At 43.9% G+C, this 16,141-nt stretch overlaps 1 protein-coding gene and 1 non-coding gene across 5 annotated transcripts in view; both read right to left on the bottom strand.

The window, feature by feature from the left end:
- Positions 1-16,141, bottom strand: part of Cilk1 (ciliogenesis associated kinase 1) — a 68,675-nt gene that overhangs the window by 46,436 nt on the left and 6,098 nt on the right. The window lies entirely within an intron of this gene.
- LOC116073997 lies at positions 7,324-7,430 on the bottom strand. The gene has a single exon (XR_004111991.1). It is a non-coding gene; the product is annotated as a U6 spliceosomal RNA (small nuclear RNA).

Raw genomic sequence — 16,141 nt, 5'->3', positions numbered from 1 at the left:
GCATGTGTGTGTGCATGTGCATGTGATGTGTGTGCAACGTATGTGGTGTGTGCATGTGTGTGCACATGTGGTGTATGTATGTGTGTGTGCATGTATGTGTGCATGTGTGTGTATGTGTGTGCATGTGTGTGTGGTGTATGTATGTGTGTGTGTGGTATGTACATGTGTGTGCGCATGTGGTGTAGGTGTGTGTGCATGTGTGTGTGGTGTGTGCATGTGTGTATGTGTGCATGTGTGTGCATGTGTGTGTAGAGTATGTATGTGCGTGTGTGGTGTGTGTATATGAACACAGGTGTACTGACCTGAGCATGCACATGTGAAGACCAGAGGTCAACTGTCGCTCTCTACCTTCTTTGAGATAGGGTCTCTCCCTAAGCCTGGGGCCCAATGTTTTGGCTAGACTGACTATGCCATGAGCCCCCAGGATCCATTAGTCTCTGCACATCTCTCTTCCCTAGCACTGGGATTTGGTTTTATGTATGCCCAAGCTTTTCATACAGATCCAAACTCAAGTCTTCATGCTTGCACAGCAAACACTTCACTACACTGAGCCGATAACTCCTCAGCTGCCGGATCCTATGTTTCTAAGTATAGTCGTTGACTGGATCCTATGCTGAAGAAAAGAACGAAAGAAAGAAAGGGAGAAAGGGAAAGAAAGAGAGAGGGAAGGAGGGAGGGGTTAGAGAGGGAATGCCATATAAAAAGACATTATCCAGTCAGTGGATACCAGATAAACGGAAGTAAATTAGATAAATATTGTATCTGTCTTAAATGTATTGAAGTTGATGCCTATGTTGTGGCTCAGTAATAGCACTTGTGTTATTGGAAAATACACCCAGAAAGATCTAGTGATAAAGGACGAGGACAATGATTTAAGCTGCATATGGGGTTATGTCCTGATAAAGCCACTATAAGTTGAAGATATTATAAGCTGAAAATGTATTTGGTATTCCAAATACCACCCCTTAGCCTAGCCCACCTTCCCCACGAGCAAAACACAGCTGGCTCACTTTATCAAGGATTAAACAGCATCTATACATACAGGTGTGCATTTTTTTTTTTGCCATAATGGATGTAAACACAAAACACAGGATAATGCCAGCAATGCCCTCTGTAGAGATCAGCTGTTTGCCCTCTGATGGGATGGAGGGAGGGCCTGAGAAGCTGTGGCTTGCTGGCACTACTCAACATCAAGAGAGTGTGATACCACACAACCCAAAGCTGAGAAAAGATCAAACTGAGAATTCAAAGCATAGTTTCTATGGAATGCCTATCACTTTGGGCCCCAGCCTAAAGCTGAAATACTATAATTGAGCCATTGTGAAGTTGAGCTTCTCTCTGTGTGTGTGTGCATGCATATGCAGGTCTGAGGCAAATAGGATAATATGTTAATGGGGAAAATCAGAGTGAGGGTGTGCTGTGTTCTGAGCTGTGTCCCTCACCCCACTCCCATTCCTAACTACAAATTCTTATTCCCAAGGTGATTGTATTTGGAAATCGAGCCTAGAAAGAGGTGATTGGGTTAAAAATGAGATTCACAGGGCAGGGCCCTGATACGACAAGTTTGGTGTCTTGTCTCCTTCGCCCCGCCCCTGCCATGGGAAGGCATCCTCGAGCAATCTCCAGATTAGGAAGAGGTCTCTCACCTGCAGAATCCAAATCCACTAGAACCTCAGTCTTAAGGCTTCTTAATCCCCAGAGCTGGGAACAACTAACACCCGATGCTGAAGGCAGCCACCCATGCGCAGCTTGCAGTTTGCTGTGCTGGTCTGAGCAAGTGAAGCTAGGGACAGGGCAGTCCTCTTGCAGCCTGGCTGTAAAGCTGATATTACTACAGCTTAGAAGTTTGAAAGCTTCTACTCAAAATAGTAGAGGGAGTGGGTCTTTTTAAAAGGCACATAGATCACATTGAACAGTTTACCTTCATTTAAAAAATACAAACGCACGTTTACTCACTAGGACCTTCCCAGAACTCCGTCATTCTACAGGGTTCTTCCATGCATGATCATCCTATCATGGGCTGTTGGCATCTAGGACCTGCTTCAACCTGACACGAAGAGCATCTGGCCTCTGCCCGAGAGACTGCAGCAGTGGGGTGCCTTCACCACACTCACCCTCAGAGAGCCTACAGTGTGCGTACGTCCCACAGCATGTGCAATTTCTTTTGTAGTGTCTACGACTCCCAAGCCACCGCTGTATGTCATCTTCCAGAAACCGACAGACAAAACAACCGACTGGAAATGCTGATTTGTCAAGAATCACCTAATGAACTATATCATTTGTTTTTAAATTTTATTATTAGTTTGTGTCTTTGTGTGTGTTATGTACCCGAAAGGGCATGCCGTTGGGGGAAGGGGCAGGTGTGTCACGGCATGAGTGTGGAGGCATGAGGACAACTTTGTGGAGTCAGTTTTTTTCTTCCACCTTTACATGGGTTCTGGGGATCAAAGTCAGGTCACCAGGCTTGTGCTGTTGAGCCATCCTATCAACCCCATAAATATACATTTTTTATTTCTTTGTTTGTTTGTTTTGGTTACATCTGCTCTGTTACCTTAAATAATGGTAAATTGTTGCTTTTAAAATTAGGGGCCTGCTATGACCAGGCTGCATTTTTTTTTCTAGTTCATTAGATATTTTTCTTCCTGTCTAACCAACCTTGCATATTGCTACTTAAGCTAATCTTGACATGTTTAGTGTTCTGAAGAAAACATGTCATGAAAGTGTGTATGCACATAAAACTAATAATCAAGTGTCATTCAGCTCTCTGCAGCCTAACTGCACAACAGCTCCTCACAGGACCCAGTTTCCATCCTTAATTATCTCTGGCACTCACGTCTGGATCCTCTCACGGTCTTCCACCTCCTTGATGAATTGTGTTGACTAAAGCTTAACAACGATTATATTACAGTGTTGTGTGGGCGCCCCGCTTTCCTCCTTGCCATGGCCTTATCCTAGCAATTATTAACAAAAGCCTTCGCTTTGCAGCTAATGCACCACTATTTCCTTCTCCACTTAAATTGGATAATTGTAACAACGCTTTCCTGATTATTAGAAAAACGACTTATGAATGAAGCACTTTACTGAAATTAAGATGCACCAAATCATTTAACACACAATTACCCTAACAATTCCCCCTTGTTACATTCATCATTATTATCAGGAATCAAAAAATCAACTATTTTGGCAAGATCTGACTGTCACTGTGTCACTGCAGCAGTTTTGTGTGCTGAATGCCAAGTAATTACTCGGTGATCTCCCGGCAAGTCGGACCAGTGCTCCTTCACGTGCTGATGTCAGGTAAAATTCTAGTCATTTTACTGAGAGCCTAAGCATGTAAGCTTGGGCGGGGGAACATTAAGTGTAAGAAAAGTATTTTCCCTTGAAACAATTCACAGTTGACACACATAAGGAAGATGTAGTATCTGCTATGGCAGAGAACACGGGAGAGAGCAGCCAACTCTGGGAGTGAGAAGAGGCGACAAGCTTCTGAGATGAGGCAGTCCTGGGATGCTGAGGGATAGACAAGACTACTACACAGAAGAGGGACATGGATTACATGGAGAGAGAGAGCTACACACATACAAAATCTTGGTAGGAGTAATACTTTGCTGTGTTTAGAAGAAAAGAAAGCCTAGGGCCCTACTGGCTGAGCTTTAGAATTACCTGGGCAGCCTCAAGCATCCTGATACATGGCCGCTCCTTAGGGGCAGGCCGAGTGGGAATCAGCTCTGATCATTTTAAAAGCTCTCCAGGGACGACTGGGGTGCACGGGAGGCAAGGGCAGTGGAGGCACCTCCAAGTGGGGCCCATTTGCATATCATAGAGGAGTTTTCATCTGTACCCTGCAGAGGGAAACCTCCAGAGTCTTATCAGAAGAGGAAGAATCCTCTGGAGACCGAATAGTTGTTAGAGCAGGAAGAGCAAAGGCAGAGAAACTAGTAGGGGCCACAGCCAAGGCTGAGGGACTTACGATAGAGGCCCAGACAAAGGCAGATGACCTGACAGGAGCAGACACAGGCTGGGATATGGAACATGTGATTATGTTATTTGAGCAATGGAAAAAGATGTATTTTTACAAGTTTACTACCTGGGGTACCGAATTAAAACTATACAGAACATCTCTCCTCTGATGATGTAGCTCAGGGCTACAGCGTGCACTTACTTGCACAAGGCCTGGGATTGATTTTAACAGAATTGCAAACCAACCAACTGAACAACCACGTAACAAAACCCAGCAAAACCATCCCTAAAACAAAACAAGCATTGAACCCACAACATACACTTACTAGGCAATTACAAACAGCTCTACGAGTTCGCTTTCCTCCTCAAGGCGGTACATTAGTAAAGCCTTACTTAGAAACATAATCCTCAGACCAAGTGGATGTACTCTGAGATTTCATGGCATTTTATCCACAGAAAACACAATAGGAATGGTGTCCACTGGACTGTGCAACATAGCAATACTAGGCTCGAATCAAACGAGACATTGAAGAACATAGTGAGGGCCCTCGATGAGAGGACAGAATGCTGGAGGTGAAGGAGGTTGGAGAGCCATATGATTTTCCAACTTTGCAAAGTGAAGAGAAGAGATCACTTTCACTATGTATGGCTCCTGAGATTAGGACCACTCAGCTCAGGGTACCATTTCCTTCTCCACAATTATTTTCCACACTGAAAAAAATAAAGTGGGGAAGTAGTTGGAGAGATGGCTCAGCGGTTAAGAGCACTGACTGCTCTTCCAGAGGACCCTGGTCCAGTTCCCAGCACCCACATGGCAGTTTACAACTGTCTGTAACTCCAAGATCTGACAACTTCACATATGTCTACATGTGCAGGCAAAAACATACCAATATGCATAAAATAAAAACAAACAAATGCTTAAAAAAAAAAAGTGGGATTAGTCAAGTTAGCACCAGGCAGGAAGTCAACTAAAAATCAACTCTAAGCATACTCAAGTAAGAAGAGGTTTAAACATGTCTGAGATAGGTATTGCTCAGTTATTATTTTTGTGGCCCAAACAAGATGGACTCATGTCCTAAGCTGAAGCAGGGAAGGGATGCTCCGTTGCTCTGGGACACGACAAGGTGATGAACGGTGCCAAGGTGCCGTGCCATCGAGCCCACAGCAGCCTTAGCTTACAGACCCTGATTTGATCCAGACCAGCAGATTCAGGCCTTGAAGCCACCTGCTCTAGTCCAGGCATAAATTAGAGCCCAATGAAGACACAGTACTTCCTACTAAAAACTACTTAGAGATGGGGCTATGGCACCAGCATATGATACCGCAAGGGGTAAGGGCAGAAGGGGGCTATAAGGAGGAGTAAGACCGGTGGCTGGGAAGCAGCCTGAGTTTCTGCCTTCAGCATGGTTGTATAAAGCTGCACTAGTTAGAGCACATGGAGTCCTCTGTCACTGGGGGACATCAATTACAAAGACAAGAATCTCATCTGTTAAGCCGGGCGGTGGTAGCACACACCTTTGATCCCAGCACTCAGGAGGAGGCAGAGGCAGGCGGATTTCTGAGTTCGAGGCCAGCCTGGTCTACAGAGTGAGTTCCAGGACAGCTAAGGCTACACAGAGAAACCCTGTCTTGAAAAAAAAAAAAAAAAGAATTTCATCTGTTAGGATAAACTGAAAGATGTAGGCTCAGCCGTCTGCCATTAGCAGGGCGGCCGTACACTCCCTGAACACATCTGCCTTCAGTTTCTTGCTGGATGACCTGATAAATGCCCTAAATACTATTCTATCAAGAAGAGCTAAAAGCAGGCCAGATACAGCAGGTGAAGGCTATACTGACAGGAAGTGATAAACTATCTTTCATTATCAGCATAGGTTCTGGGGAATGGTGTTTGGCACAAACACCTTAAGAGGAGAAATGATATATTTTAGTTCATAGTTCCAGTTGGCTGGCTTGGTTGTTTTTGGACTGTGGGAAAGCAGAACACTGTGACAAAAAAAGATGTGCTGTCAGGCTTGTCCAACCTCTGACACTGTAAAACAATACTGCCTATGAAGCTCACACTCAACAAACGCACAATCGCGTTACAGAAAAACAAGGTGTAGAAATGTGTCCTAATGTTTTATGATTTATGTTGGGATGTATTCGTTATCCTCTGCCATGTATCCTTTAGCCAGAAGGTGAGCACGCCCATTGAGAGCATAGCTGTGTTCATGGCTGACGGGAAGCAGAAAGAGACATAACGGGTCTGGGACAAGATATGTTCTAGAGGACACACCCTCAGTGATCCACTTCCTCCAACTAGGACCAACCCCCAGAGGTTCCTGTCACCATCCAATGCTGCTGTCAATCAGGAATCCATTGGTTAGGTCAGAGCCCTCAGGATCCAGCCAGCTCTCAATGGTTGTGTCTGCCAGCTGGGAACCAAGACCTCAGCTGTGAGCCGCTTTATTTCTCAGCCATACAGTCATAAAGACTGAGCAGGCTACAGTCACAGACATGTAGAAGAGGTCACTGTGTACTTGCCTGAGGTTCGCTTTGTGCTTGCTTCCACTATGTGTTTCCAGTTTGAAAGAACGCATGCTATAAATACAACATAAGCCACCATAAGAAATAACCAAAATTTACTCTGGTATCACTCAGAGATGTTTGGAGAACCAGCTGGCCAAAACAGAGGCATCCCCTCTTCACCCCAAAGTATTTTTATGCGTGGTTTCTCTTGGGCCTTTAAGATCCCTGTCAGGGGGCTGGGAGTGTAGCTCCATTGGTAGAATGCTTTCTAAGCTTGAGCTGGGTTCCATCCCCAGTACTGAGTAAACTGAGCATGGTTGGTATTTGCCTGTAATCCTGTTACTACTAATGTGAGGCAGGAGGAGCTGACATTCAAGGTCATCCTTGGCCACAAGAGTTTGAAACTAGTCTGAAATACAAGACTCTGTTTCAAAACAGCCAGGAGTGATCACAAAACTACTTAGTATCTTAACAATATGGAGTTCAGGTTCCAATTCCAGTCTCTTGCTCCTCTCTATCACATTTACCCATAATTCACTGGACTTCAGTCTAACCACAGAGAGTAGCTTCAGATTGGTGAGTTCCTTACAATTTGGTCAAAAGGTCAACTATTATCTTTTTTTTTTTTACAATTGTGAGGCTATATATGTTCGTGTATCCACATTTGTGATGCACAACACAGGTGGATACTGCATTAATAACTTGTGCCTTTGTTACAAAGTATCTGACTAAAGCAAGTTGTGGAAAGGCTCCAAGTTAAGAACTGCCTCCTCCGGAGGGGGAGGGAATGGGATTGCTTTAGTTTTTGGGTTTATTTTATTTTATTTTATTTATTTTTATTTTTTATTTTATTAAAAAAATATGGAACGCTTCACGAATTTGCATGTCATCCTTGCACAGGGGCCATGCTAATCTTCTCTGTATCGTTCCAATTTTAGTATATGTGCTGCCGAAGTGAGCACTTATTTTATTTTTTCTTATTTTCTTTTCTTTTTCTTTTTTCTTTTGGAGGGGAACCTGGGAAATGAGATATTGTAAATAAAGAAAACATCTAATTAAAAAAAAAAAAGAACTACCTCCTCTTTCTTAGGTTAACTCACACATGCGTTTTAGGCCTCTTGTCCAGTCCCATGGATAGACACAGCTAAGGGTCCCTGCTCACCGTATCATCACAGCCTGCCCTCCCCTGTGCAGCCTCTGCTCTATGGTGAGTGACCCAGAGGACATTCTCTGCAGGGATGCAGCCCACAACTCTCTGTTCTTTGTGCCTTTTTGCACACAGCAGGTTCTCAAAGGCTGGCCCAAATGTGAAGTTTAGACCTTGCTATTTATTTTCTGTACCTCCTTGGGTACAGAAAACTCTCAGCGTGTCTCTTTCTTCAAGGACAAAAACAAAGACCAGGGGCTTCTTTGAGCTCTCCGGGAGCAGTTTGAAGTCCTGAAGCAGAAGAGTGACCAACGCAGAGCTGCTGGAGCTGGTCGAGGAGCCTTTTGTGTTTGGGGCAATGGCTCTATCTAAAACGGAAAGGGGCTTTCTTTCAAAGAGTTCTGGCGAATGCTTGAAATGAATGTTACTGTTTTCCCAGTGAGGTGACACTGGTGAAGACCTTCCTGTGCCCTGCCCCAGTTCCCTCTCCTCAGCTTCATAGGACATCTGGTCATGACCGGGCACTCCCATCAGGCACCCTGTTCATTCACAGCCTAGAAAACAGGCCAGGGACAGAGGATCTGCAGTCCATTCTTTATTTTGGAACCTTGATGGTCAAGGAATCAAAGTCATAATTACACACACACACACACACACACACACACACACACACACACACACAACCAGAGGTGCGAACTGGGGATTTCTCTGCTGTGGTTGACCAAAGCCGCTCAGACTTTCCAGGCTCCCAGGGAGAGCTTCTGACCCCCTGGCCTTGGTGGTTTTCTAAGCCCCTTTTGCTTTTCTCTGCCCCATAGTGAGTCTGTTTATGTGCTTTTGCTTATGTGCAAGCTCCTGACGCCCTTCTCAGAGCACTTCCGAAAATTACAGGTTTCTAATTTCTTCCTGTATCCTAGTTCAAATGTGTAGCAAACTTACGAGAGTAACTTAACAGTGAAATTTCTTTATAAGCTGCCTAAATATAGCAAATGTCTTTTATATTTCTCTCTCCAGGGATTCTTCCACTGTATACCCTTTAGCGAACAAATCTTACAAGCATTTTTGTCTCTTAGATGACTACATTTTCCTGAATTAGGAATGGCAGCCATGAGACTAGAAGAGCCTTTCCATAGAACTTGGTTTGTCTGTACCAAGAGAAGGGAGTGCATTAAACATGCCTTCAGCCATTGCCCTGAAGGCACAAAAGAGGAGGAAATCAATTATCTCCAGGCCTGGGCCTTCTTCTATGCCCCAGGAACTGCTTCAGATCTTAACCCTGGCTTTAGTGATTTTTTTTTCACTGCTGAGACAAAGCATCACTAGAGCAACAAGAGCAACCCTTCACTAAGGAAGTGTTCCTTTAGACTCAGTTTGAAGGTGCAGCTACCACAGTGGGAAAGTCATGAGGGAAGGAGGCGGCTGGTCACACGGCATCTGCAGTGGGAGGCAGGGAGAGATGAGGGCCAGTGCTCAGCATCTTTTCTCATTTTTACTGGGTCTGGGACTCCAGTCTTGGGATGGTACCAACCACACCCAGGGCGGGTCTTCCCTGATAAGTTTTTCAGGAAGCACAGACACATCGGTGGTATGTTTCCATGGTAATTCTAAATCTTGTCAAATTGGAATTTCAACATGTTTAATTTAGGAATCGTTGTAACTCAGTTTACCATGCTCCACTAAAATGCACTAAGGATAAAACAGCGGCTTAGTGTGGAAATAAAAATAGAGCAGGGATCAGTAAACTTTTCCTGTAGAAGGAACTGCAAGCACTTGAGGCTCCAGGGGCTACACATATCCGTGACAGCTGCTCACCTTTGCCACCGTCCGATGAAAAGGGGCCCAGACATCACATAAACAAATGGCACGGACTTACAGCTCCGTTCAGAAAAACAGGCAGAGCCGGACCTGGTCCTCAGGTATAATTTCCTCACCCCAAACAGGAAGTCCCTGTGCAAATGGAAACATTCCCCATTCAACTTGCTTTACAAGGCTACACTTACAAAAGTATAGTTATCCCTACACTCTATCTCCAGGAGGGCAGAGGCCTTAACACACTCAGAACTGTGTTCCTAGCATTAAGAATCTGGCAGTCGGGGCCGGAGAGATGGCTCAGTGGTTAAAATCATCTATAATGGGATCTGATGCCCTCTCTTGGTGTGTCTGAAGACAGCAACAGTGTACTCATATACATAAAATAAATAAATCTTTTAAAAAAAAAACCCAACAAGAATCTGGCGGTCAGATGGACACAGAATAGTCATCAAAAAGGTGTGTCACTGAGCACTTTAAAGACCTGTGAGGTGCCATTCTGATTGGGATTTCCCTGTATCAATGAGCTACTCCCATGACCATTCTTCCCAGCCACCTTCTGGCAAAACTGCTCAGCAATATTAGGACTTGGCACAAAAATACGGGTCCCTCTAAAATGTTCACAGTAGTTTTGAAAATACGTATATCTCAAAAGATCTTGTTTTCTTTTCCTTAAATTTCATCTGAAATCACTCTCTGATAAACTTACTTAAAAGAAAATCTGAGAGGACAAAAGCATTAACTATCATTTTTGTGAACTACAAGTCTAGGAAGAAGCAGGCTATTTTGGAATATTTGTATATAGATGGTATTTGAATATACTACAAACATAGGCTACAGCTCACAGGCACAGTTAGAGGGTAATTTCATAGAGTATTTTTATTCTGTCTGTATTTCAACCACAATCTATTACAGAATCAGGTGTGAAATCATAAAAGTCTGATTGTGGGTGTCAAGTCGGAACTTAAAAAGTTTCACATTTTAATGTACTTCAGATTTTGTTGTTTTGGTTAGAGTCGGTACTGTCAAGTAAGTAATCATAACTCTTTATCTTAGTTCTGAAAGTTACATGTTTACTATTTTTTTCTTTTAACTTTTAGACTTATTTATGTGTATGACTGTTTCAACTGCATGTATGTATGTGTACCATGTACATTCTTGGTAAAGGTCAGAATCTGAGAGTTGTTTTGTGTGCATGGATAGGGGCATTCCATGGAGTATGTGTAGAGGTCAGAGGACAACTGTAGGGAGTTGGTCTCTCCTTCTACCATGTAGATCCCAAGAAATCATATATTTCTTGATCCTATTAAAATATTTCATATGTATGCTTTATATAAAATATTTTATATGTGTTTTTGCCTGCACATATATCTGTGCATCATGTGTGCACTGTGCCCATGGAGGCCGGAAGAGTGTGTGAAGTACCCAGAACTTTAGCTATGGATAACGTGAACCACCATATGGGTGCTAGGAATTGAACCTGGGTCTTCTGAAAGAAACAAAAGCTCTTGACTGCAGAGCCATCTCTTGTGCCTGTGAGCATCACACTTTAATGTGACCTCTATGGCTACCATGTTAGCAGTACTTTACTCCGGGTATGATATACCTATGTTACATAAAAACTACTTATAAAAATATTCATTTAAAAAATGTGTGTTCCACTGATTGCTCTTCTGAAGGTCCTGAGTTCAAATCCCAGCAACCACATGGTGGCTCATAGACATTCCATTCCGTAATGAGATCTGATGCCCTCTTTTGGCGTGTCTGAAGACAGCTACAGTGTACTTACATATAGTAAATAAAAAAAAAAAATGTGTGTTCCAGCTGGGTATGTTAATCCCAGTACTTAAAAGGTAGAGGCAAGGGGATCACTATAAACTTGAGGCCAGCCTAGGCAACATGACAAGTACTAGAACCAACACAGAGTAAAGAATGAGACTGTCTCAAAATAAATAAATAAAACCCAAAACATTTAAAAGGTGTGTTTCTCACATACCCCCAGCTACCGCCAGCCTTAAGTGGTCACAAGCGTCCTCCACCATAGGGGAAAGAATTGAATGAAATATGAAGCACTACCATGGCCGTTCCATCTTAAAAACTGGGGGTGACAAGCTGGGAATTTGGGAAAATATTTATAGTATGAAAATAGACACCTGAATGCTAATTAGTATAGATTTAAATGCTCCATTCAGTTGGATCTCAATTCCAAGTGTAACGGTAAATGATGGACCAGCCTGCCTCCATCTTGGGCTTGAAAGTCATGTTATAATAAAGACACACTAGGTGCATTCTTGTTTATGATTAGATCTTTTTCTCAAACATTGGGCTATGTCCCACCTGGAACCTTAACTACAAATCCTTCTGTATGGCCTGTTCAAGGAACCCACTACCATGTCCTTGTTCCAAAAGCCATTATGTCTACCTTGCCACACTGTCTTTGTTTTAGGAGGTTATTATGACCGCCTTGTTATGTGCTGCTTCTGTAACCCCACCTTTTTTTTTTTTTTTGCTGAATCGCCCATTTTGAAAACCCCTTCCCCTGAATTATTAAAACCCTTATCTTGTCATGTCCAACGCTGACCTCTCAGTTCCGCCTCAGGGATAGGCAGTTCAAGTGTAAAGAAAGCTTGCTTTAAGGAAAATAATTTGGCTATGATGACTTGGGTTGGTGGTCTTTCTCTTCCCATTTTTGGGATGAACACAAGGAAACGGGAGATTCTTCTTTCTGTCCATAAACTTGAAGATCATTCAACGCCATACCTTTGCAGAAGAGACCCCACCCACAAGCATCAAATCTTTATCATCTTCAGGGCGGCATATTTTTAAATGTGAAAATGTAAACAGCCTTTCGACTACCAAAGGTGCATCAAACGCTCCCTCAAACCTTGGTAAAAGGTTTGTGAATATTTTCCTAATCATGAATCCACACCTAACTTCACAGAACAACACAGAATGTGGATACAGTGTGTACGGTGAGTCCAAGAATTATTACACTTCCTATGAAGAGTTCACCTTTCAATGTTTGGAAGACACTTCAGTAACTTCCTAAGGAAATCAGGAACGTAAGGGTTCAGCTTGGGCTGAACATTTCCCTGAACAGTCAAATAGGGTGACATTCCTCTCATTGACCAGCAGCTCAGGGTGATAGGGCAGAGAAAGTGCCAGAGCACCGAGAGTTACCAGCTCTGAGACAGTCAGACCTGCTTCTTTTGCTTCCTGGGCTTCAAGCTGAGGCAGCTGCATTTTCCTCTTCCCACAATATTTCCCCAGGATTTTAATGCAATTTGTACCAGAAATAATTTGCTTCACCAAAGTCTTTTTACAAAATGAGTTGCTGGGGGTTTTGTTAGGGGGTTTTGGGGGGATATATCTCACTCTTTAGCCCAGGCTGGCCTGGAACTTATTATATACTCTAGGTTGATCTTAAACACACTAATCTCCATGCCTCTGCTTCTTGAGTGTTGATATTATAGGTGTGAGCCACCATGCCTGGCCAGCACACGTGTATTTTGACAAGGAAGTTAGAGCTGTAGTCCAAAGGTAAGCACTAGCCTGAGCTAGGCACAGGCACACTATTATCTCAGAATAACATGTCCAGTCCACCCAGCACAGAAAGTCCCCGGTCAGAGTCTGACACTCTAGTGACAGGCCTTTTTCTGGATGCCATGCCCAGGCCAGGTGTGGTATCTTACACCTGGAATACCAGCACTCAAGAGGCTGGGCTAATGCTATCTTGAGAATGAGAGCAGCCTGAACTACCAAGATCCTGACTTTTAAAAAGGAATGCCATAGAGCCAGGTGTTGTGGTGCACAAATTTAATCTCAGTACTTGGCAGACAGAGGCAAGTACATCTCTGTGAATTCGAGGCTAGTCTGGCTCATAGCAAGTTTCAGGGCTATACAACGAGACCCTACCTCAAAAATTAACTAACTAATTAATTACATTTAATTGTAAAACATGCTATGGCCTTCAAAGAATACTAACGAAAAATGGACAGTCAAGTGAGATACTGCTCTTCAGTCTGCACATCAGCGCACACAGAAAAGTCACTGTCCTCGATAGTTTTCTCTGTCAACTCGACACAGCCTAGAGTTGCCTAGAAGGGAGTTTCAACTGAAGGACTGCTTAGATTGGTCTGTGGGGGACTGTCTGAATTGGTGTAGGGGACCCAGCCCACTGTGGGTGACACCATATCCTGAGCAGGTGATGCGTAAGAATGCTAACGAAGCATAAGCTATGAGCCAGCCAGCAAGCTTAAGGTTCCTTCCTGACTCCTCTCCATGATGGAATGTAAACTGTAAGACAGAATAAACCCCCTCTTTCCTAAGTTGCTTTTGGCCAATGTGTTCTATCACAGCAACAGAGATGAAACTACAATGGTGACTATACTCGGAATTCTCTCCAGAAACCAACACCAGGTAAGGAGTCTTGCAGAGATGCACACAGTCAAAGCCAGGGGAGATGATTCACACTTTCAATCCCAACACTTGGGAGGCTGAGGCAAGAAGATCACCATACGTCTTTAGCCAGTCTGGGCTGCAGAGCAAGCCTCTGTCTTGGTTAGGGTTTCATTGCTGTGAAGAGACACCATGACCACAACAACTCTTATAAAGGAAAACATTTAACTGGGACCTACTTACAGTTCAGAGGTTTAGACTGTTGTCATCATGGTGGATAGCATGGTGACACGCAGGAAGACTTGGTGCTGGAGAGGTAATTCAGAGTTCTACAGCAGAAAGAGTGATATCGGCCTGGTTTGTCCTTCTGAAACCTCAGAGGCCATTCTGAGTGACTCACTTCCTCCATCAGGGCCACACCCACTCTAACAAGACCACACCTCTTCATCGTGTCACTCCCTATGAGCCTATGGGGTTCCTTTTCATTCAAACCACCAGTCTCAAAAACCAAAACAAATAAATATAAATAGATAAAAATATATAGTCATATGTCTCCCATAAGCATCTGAATACATTGGCTAGGTACCACAAAATGAAGTAGAAGAGGTTGCTGAAAGTTTTTTTTTCTCTTTTTTTTAAGGCAGAAATATTCCTGGCAAGGTTCAGAAGGAAAAATAGCAACAGATCCCAGTAGCGGAGCAGCAGCCAGGAATACTGTGAGCTCCAGCACTGTCAGCAAGGGCAAGAATCACTGTATGGTGAGCCTGGTCCTCCTCTAGGCTCAAGTGTGAGTTGTCTACTACAAACCTAGCAAACTTGTTTAGGACTCTGCCAGTAGCTGTAGAGGGATAAGTACACCTTGGCTGGCCATTACTGAGGAGGCACCGTGGATCATCTTCACACTACTATTGGCCTGAAGAGGAGAGTAGTGCTGTGAGAATCTGACACAGCAGTGTGACTAAAGAGTATGCCAAGCCCGACCACAATTCTGCTTGACTCTGAAACCAGAAAGACATGCTGTTATCCATAAAATACGGTTCCTGGCCTCAAGAGACTTAAAGTAACCTAAGCCAATTAGAGGGCAGTATAAGACAGGTTGGTGAACAAATATTTCAAGACTTTTAGGAAAAAGGAGAGAAATGAGTAGCAACAATTGGCAGAAAGACTGGCGGGACTTGGGAATTGATAAAGTATCCGCTGTGCAAGAGTAAGGGCCTGAGTTAAATCCCTGGCACCCACACACAAGCAGAAGTGAGGCACAGCCTCACTTGTAATCGAACAGAGCCAGTGAGACACGGTTTCCAAAAGTAAGACAGTGACCATGGAAGACAACCAGTGTTGACCTCTGGCCATACACATGCACACATGCAAGTGCATGCACCTGCATACGCACGTGAATGTATTTATGAACACACAAAAGGATTTCCTCCCCCAGAGATGAGTACTGTTAGCATAGGGGAGTGTGGAGGATAAAGAGAGGCTCTAAAGAGAATAAGATGATAGTGGCATTTGGGGGAAGGAGTCTGGCCTCCACAGTAAGACACTGAGTGCAAGGAATTTAGATGTGAAGGATGAGGTCCATTATGAATGGCCTTGAAAAATCAGGTGGATTAGTGTAGAACTAAAGGTCGCATGGCCAGGAGATATAACAAAAAGTGACCATGTGAAAAACTTAGCTGAGCAATAGATGAAAAGGACAGAGAGGGTAAACATCCCACGAGGGCTCACTAACAGGCTTGGGGGGCCAGTGACAAGGTGGTTCCAATGTTTCAGGCTGCAGGAAGGGAAGGGCACGAACTAGATTAGATGCAGAAGGAAGAGACTATATGAACACATTTCAAAGATCTTGGTGACTCACTGATACAAAGGACAAAGGGGAAATGGCTAAAGATAATTCAGCTTTATTAGGAACCTTAGAAAGCTGTGAGGGAAAGCCAGGACAGAACAGGGAGTCAGTGGGAAGGGCTTTGACAGTGTGTGGACAGTCAGTAAGTGAGGCTCCACTTTCCTGATGGCCAACTCCTTATCCTGTCAACGGTTACGAATGGCACAGGGGGAGGACGTTCAGTAGGAGCTTTCTGCTTTCTTTGTGACTTGTATAAATGCTCAGTTCCCTTGGCAAGGACGCATACTCAGGCAGGCTTCATGAACCTTACAGCACACTCCTCCATTATGGGAAACTGCTTGGTCTCATTAAGAATTAAAGCTGCCCTCTTCCCACTCAGTTACCAGTGTGACTGAAGAAAGGGATGAGGCAAAGTGAAAAAGAAAGAGCAGAAAAGTGTGTGTGCGGCCACTGGAAGGCCGTAACTTGGAGGC

This window comes from Mastomys coucha, unplaced genomic scaffold (genome assembly GCF_008632895.1).
Source record: "Mastomys coucha isolate ucsf_1 unplaced genomic scaffold, UCSF_Mcou_1 pScaffold23, whole genome shotgun sequence".
Lineage (NCBI taxonomy): Eukaryota > Metazoa > Chordata > Mammalia > Rodentia > Muridae > Mastomys > Mastomys coucha.
This window is presented reverse-complemented; position numbering and strand designations above follow the sequence as displayed.